General features: G+C 37.4%; 1 long non-coding RNA gene across 1 annotated transcript; it reads left to right on the top strand.

Annotated features, from left to right (window-relative positions):
- Positions 1-2,365: 2,365 nt before the first annotated feature.
- On the top strand, positions 2,366-2,933 carry LOC140037191 (uncharacterized). The gene is made up of 2 exons (XR_011841116.1): positions 2,366-2,696; positions 2,797-2,933. It is a non-coding gene; the product is annotated as an uncharacterized lncRNA (long non-coding RNA).
- The last annotated feature ends 3,921 nt before the right edge of the window (positions 2,934-6,854 follow it).

The raw sequence follows: 6,854 nt of genomic DNA, 5'->3' as shown, positions 1-6,854 counted from the left end.
TATTTAATGTATGTGATCCATTATAATCACGTATTAAAACTAGATAATAGTACGATATATTATCTTGTATGAAAAATTTTCGTTGCTTTATCTAGGATTTCTAGAACCACTATCCTCGTCGGCCATGAATTGTTATTTTATACTTATTCATAGGAAATACGATTTACAACCTTTATATTATGACTGGACTCGAGCATTTTTTAAAAGATCCTTTGATACAAGGCTCTTCGATAAATATTAGTAACAACTGGGGTTAATTGGCAAAATACATTAACTATAGGGACAAAAATCAAAATACTGTACTTTGACTGATATAACACAACTAATGGTAAACGTTTTCAGCATTTAACTTTTAATTTTCAAGTCAGTGGACATTTTGGCGACGAGCAGATCGGTAGAAATGCCACTAAATTATGCGCTGGTACTTGTTCAAGTCACTAAATTTATTTGTTAATAAAAAATGTTAATGAACTAACGACAGTGCATGTTTTGTAGCATTCTATGTAATTTCACCGTAAACTCAAACTAAATCTCTTTATCTGCACTTGCGGACTTGATTTTAGAGGGTCAAAATTGTCGGTTAATCTTTTTGGCTAATTTTTATCTTTATAAACGACCAAGTCACAATAACTTGTCCCAACTTTCTTGAACCCATCATTTTCTTGAGATTTGGTGGTTAGATTTGAGGTGAGTTTAACAACTATTTTGGAATCTCTACTTTGTTGGAAAGGTTAAAACTCCACGATGTCAAGCCGCAAGGAAGCAACTCCGATTTGTCAATACAGAAGAAAAACTATTTTAAAGACTTCATGGACTGATAGAAACCCAATAAAAAAATACCTTGAACGTGCTCGTGATAAGGTGAGGTTTTTTTTTTTTTTTTTTGGAGATTAAAGTTGAGAAATTAAAGGGTGTGTTATACAATTTGATGGGACAAAAAATTTTGGTTAGATTGATGGATATGGCTATTAGGAGTGTTATGATAATGAAATGTGTGCTCATTCGAAACAAGTAATACCTGGTATTCTGAGAAAAGCTACATGGCAAATACAAATAGACATAATTGGAGAAGGTAAAATCAACATATATATATATATATATATATATATATATATATATATATATAAACAATTGATGGATCCCTTAAGTTGAGCCTTCACCTCTGGTGTTTGTTGAACTTCCAGCCCATCTATTAACCATAAAAGGAGATTCTTTATCTAAGTATTCGTAGTTAGTATTGATCATAATTTTATTTATATCACTCAACTTTCTCTTGCCAGGTTCTGTCTTTTTATGAGCTCCAGAATTCATATGTCCAGCAGTGCCACTGGTGTCTTGGTTAGCAATTGTAGGCCTAATTCTTCTCATCTGTGGGCAATAAATATAGACAGTATGAACACATTGTAAATTAAACAATTCAATTAAGAAAAATGTCAAAACAGTAGGACCAAAATTGTGGACTAACTAGTGCATTAGTCTTTCTAATATTCTGTTTTGACTTGGTTGTTCTAACAATAGTATCTAGTCTTTGTTCGTTTTAAGCATTATAAGTTTTCACATATCCAACACTATCAGCTTGTGAAGATATAACAGGAGTAGTGTTATTGTTGATTGCCCCTCTTTTCTTGCTAATGTTTCAGACTCTACAAATGCTTCATGTTGAGGGGTATCTGCACCAAAAGCACCTTTATGTAAAACCAGATTCAGGACTTGTAATTCCTAGAATTACTTCTATCAGATTATGTGGCAGGCCTGTAGCAGATTTTGTAACAACACATTTCATACCAGTAGAGTGAGATGGACCAGCAATACCAGAATCTGAAACATATTTGCAGGTAGCACTATTGTGACTTGCTTGCCCACATTTTTTGCAGTGCATGATTATATATTTCTTCAATTTTTGCACATTTTCCTTTCCAATATGAACATTTCTTACTTTAGTTCCTTCTTGATCTTTTTGACCGATCAGGTTGAACACATGGTGTGGGAGAATTCAAGGTACGAATATTGCTCTCAAATCACAGGAACTTGCCATTTATTGGATAAAATACATTATCATAGATTGCTAAAAAGACATCTCTACTATAACAATCGTGTGTATATTCATAGGGGTTCCACCAATTTTAATAATGGTCGAAATTGCATGACAACATGGAAGGTCACTAATTTGCCACAAGTTACAAGTACATATTTTCTCTCTTAAGTATACAACTAACTGTTTCCCCCTTAATCCACTGATTTGATACCCTCCTTTACCATTTGAAATTAGACCCCATCTCTTAGATAGTTTCTCGGGTTAAAAACAAAAAAGCCCCCTGTGCTAAACCTAATACACAACTAAGCCCCCTATGGTTTCAAAATATGCAACGCGACACCCCGTGCTTTGAACTAAGTTGTAACACTGACGGAAATCGGTAAAATTAACGGGACTGATGTACTGGAAGCTAAAAACAAATTCTTTATACTTAATTTTTAGCAAATATTCCTATTGTACCCCTTAGCCCCCAATAAAACTCCCTCCCAGCGATGCTTGTGTATAGAATCGATTTCTACTTGATGGAGAGAAATTGAACTAGCCTTTGGGAGAAATCAAATTACCACACAGGAGGTTTGAAAGGTAAAGCCATCCTCTATATACGAAGTCAACCTGCGAGGAACTTCTACACAATCTTGGCTAACAAATTGCAGCCCATAAGGTAAAAGCATTTGATTTTGGGTTTTGGCTAACAAATTGTTGTTATTAGGGTTTAAAGTAAGAATGTTGGTAACTAAATTGGGATTTATCTACTGATGAAGGGAAATGACTGGCTAAAAAATTTGCTCATGTCTTCCTCAAGCTCTCGAGGGGATAGTGGAGCTAGGAATCTACGGTACCAATATAAGCTGTGCGACTGTCGAAGAAAGGCAAAGGTGAAGATTGTTGAGTCCGAAAAGCCATCCAAAGGGATGCTGTACTTTGTTTGTGAAAGGGATGAATGCAGATTTTTCTCATGGTGTAATCCCATCTATAGAGATGAAACCGGCAGAGGAAACTTTTTTGAGAGGCCAATGGTTGAAGAACAGAGGCCAATGGTTGAAGAACATTTGTCGGGCTTGAACTCGAATTCTGAAGTGAAGAACTTGAATGATGAAGTGAAGAACTTGAAAGTACTAGTTAGCTATTGTCTAATGGTATCTATTTTTTCACTTTTGCTTCTGTTGATGAAAATGTCTGTAAAATAAGACAATGAAAAAGCTTATGAATGGAAATGAAAAAAACCAGGTAGTTTGTTTTGTTCATGGAAATGTGCACTTTATTCTTCTGTTCTTCTGAAAGATGTCCTACCTAAAACAATGAAACAAACATCTAACTATTATATACACTTGTAAGCATATTTGTGCATTAAAAACAGTTTTGAGCAATAAGCACACACAATAACGTCTTCTGCATTCCAATTTTGAGTAATAAGTACACCAAAGTACATTAAAATTTCCAGTCCATAAACTATTCCAGAAATATATCCCACCCAACATTCCAGAAATATATCCCACTATACATTCCAGAAACGATAACAATTTCAAATAGAGTAGACAAAATACATCCCACCAAACAAAAACTGCCCAGACAAACAGTACATGAAATATTCCAGCCCATAAAAACTGCCCAGAAATAGCTTCTTCTGCAATTGAGATATACCATTGCAGCCCATAATCATAATGCTCCATTAAAACAGTCAATAAGTACATTAAAGTGTCCAACATCAGCAAAGAATCCTCCAAATTGCTGAAGCCAACAGCATCCAATCAAAATACATCAAAGTTTCCAGTTTGCAATAATTGATAACAATTCCAAACAGAGTAGACAAAATACATCAGAAACATACATTCCAGCTGTTTGCCACCAACTCTAACAGCAACCACTAATTCCTTAAAACTACACAAAAAGGCAATCAACAAACATACAGTCCACTTCAAAATTCAACTCTAACATCTTCTTGCTTTCTTGGATCTTAGGTTGTATAGGACATCAGCAACAGTAGGACGAAGGGGTCCTTTTGCTAGTGAAGTTGTTCCACTCACAGGCTGCAATTGAAGTAGAAAATATGAATGTTTGAAGGAAAAATGCTTCATTAAATCACTTTTGCGTTACATGAAATTCAACCTGAGAACATGATTGTCTAGCAGGCGCATTTTTTGCTACACTCGCAATTGTTGGCTGCGTATACTGCTTCCCGGGCCTGCAGTTTTTTTTTTGAACAGGTGCAGCTTGTTCTTGATTTGGGACTGGTTGCGGGGGTACTATTGGTGAAGGAGCTGATGAATGAAGTTCTGAACTTGATTCAGCTACATTGGTGTCAGGAGCCTATAAAAAACAAGTTCATTTTAATGTTCAATTAAAATGATTTGGGACAGCAATTAGTCTTAGCCTATGAAATCTGTAAGCTGTGTTACCTTGTAGAATTTAGAGTTGGGATGAATGGCATTCTTGCAGGTCCTTGAATTGTGTCTTGGCTGAAAACATCTCTTGCAAGTTACCACAAGACCCTTTCTGGTTGAGACCTGACCCTTTTTAGGCTCGTCGGCTGCCCTTTGCCGCATCTTTTTGGGTCTGCCAGGCATTCTTCGAACTGCAGGAGGTTTTGGTGGTTGTTCTTCACATCTCACCCAGTACTTATTACTTGGGACAGGTGTGATAGTGTGCTCATATGTTTTCAAGTAATTTTCTCTACTGTAGCAGGCATGCACATAATCAAGCAAAGGCAATCTACGTGCTCCTATTGCAGCACATGCATGAGCACAAGGATAACCTGTAAGCTGGAAATAGCCACATGTGCAAGTCTTTTCCTTCAGATCCACCACAACAGATTTTCTGGGCCCACAATCAATTTCATATTTGTTCTTGCCATCCCATGTAGGAATACACAGCTTACTGAATTTCAGATTCCTATCAATCTTCTCTGCAATGTTAGGACATATTTTTCCTTGAAATTTCTGCATACCAGTCCTCTTCACTTGAATCCTTTGCATGAGCCTTCTTCGAATCCACTCAAGCATCCCTATGACAGGTAGCTCTCTAGCTTCTAAGATATAGTTATTAAATGACTCACAAAGATTGTTCACAAGAATATCACATTTGCTACTTTGTCTAAAATGTGACCTGCTCCATAAAACACTTGGCACTTTTTGCAGCCATTCAGCTGCATCCTTTGAATTTTTTTCAAGGGAATTCATTGCTAATTTCCAGTCCACTTCATTCCCAGCACTTGCTGCTGCCCAGAACAAGTCCTTCAACTCTTTTCCTTTGAACTTCTGTTTGAAATTTTGGTACATATGTCTCAAGCAAAACCTGTGTTCAGAATTTGGAAATAACTCATTCACTGCATGGACCAGTCCTTTTTGTCGATCTGAGATGAATGTCCAGGGTATGTCTTCCACACCAAGTCCCAGATCAGCCATTAGTAGTTCCAGAAACCACTTCCATGAGTCATACCTCTCTACCTCTACCACTGCTACAGCTATTGGAACCATATTGTCATTGCCATCTCTACCAATTGCTGACAACAACTGACCACCAAATGCAGATTTCAAAAAACACCCATCAAGACCAATTATTGGTCGACAGCCATCGAGGAACCCCTGTTTGCAAGCATAAAGACAGTAATACAGTCTTTGAAATGTCCCTTGTGAACCTTCTTCTGCTGTATCAAGCTTAATCTTGACAGTGCTACCAGGATTTGTCTCTCTAATTGTAGCTGCATAACTCCAAAGGTGGTGATATTGCTCCATATCCGTGCCAAGCATCTCATCTTTTGCACATCTCTTTGCTCTGCGTATCTTGGCAACAGACACGTTAATCATTAGATCTCTTCTAATATCATTCTGAAATCCTATTGCAGCACACTGCGGGTCACCTCTTATCTTGTCTTGGTACTTCACGCTCAAATACTTGGCTGTTGCATGCTTGTTGTTGTAATCTCTAGCACAAACATGCTGGCCCTTCAATGATTTAATTTGAAAAGTAGTTTCACCTTGGACTGGTGTTGCACGAATTCTCCAAGAACAGCCCTTTGCACACTTCGCAATAATTTTTTTCGAGTAATTTTTTACCCAATCAACCTCATATCCCTCTCTTACCAACCATTCGATCAACACATATCTAAAAACTCTGAAATTGGAAAACTTTTGCCCAACCTTCAACTCAAAATGTGGCTTGAGAAACTCCACTTCAGGGTTAAAGTCATGACATTCTTCATGGCCTTCATCATTAGATCCGCACTTGTCCAGCAACTCTTCATCAGAAATTACTGGTTCTTGCCAATCCTCTTCGGGTGTATGTGGTGCTCCTTCTTCTGTTGAACTTTCCTCAGCCTTTTTACTGTTCCCTGCTTCAACTTGTGATGGGATCTGAGATGGGTGTTGGTCAGCAGCTTGAGATGCAGCTTGAGATGAATTCTGAAATGAGATATGAGGTGGAATTTTTCCAATGCTATCTGGCCCTGCAGACTGCTTCTTATTTTTACTAGACTTTTTTTCCTTACTAGTTTCACTTTTGGCACGGCTCTTGATAGCCACCTTCTCAGGGAAAGAGAACACGTGATAAGGCTTAAAATGAGTGGAATGTAGTATGGACCCACCTTCTGGTTTACTACTTCTGTCCACATCTTTTTTACTTGCGAAAATGTCCTCATCCTCTTTTTTTTCCAACCCCTCCTTCAACCATTCAGGCTCATCATCATCATCATCATCATCATCAGTGTTAAATGGCTTATTTGGATTGCAATTACTAACCCCATCATTTTTTTTTGTACCCCACCATCTCTGCTGTCTATTTTGGTGTTATGTACCCCATCTGCATTTTTAATTGTTGTTGATGC

Source organism: Coffea arabica, chromosome 2e (assembly GCF_036785885.1).
Source record: "Coffea arabica cultivar ET-39 chromosome 2e, Coffea Arabica ET-39 HiFi, whole genome shotgun sequence".
In the NCBI taxonomy this organism is placed as follows: Eukaryota; Viridiplantae; Streptophyta; class Magnoliopsida; order Gentianales; family Rubiaceae; genus Coffea; species Coffea arabica.
This window is presented reverse-complemented; position numbering and strand designations above follow the sequence as displayed.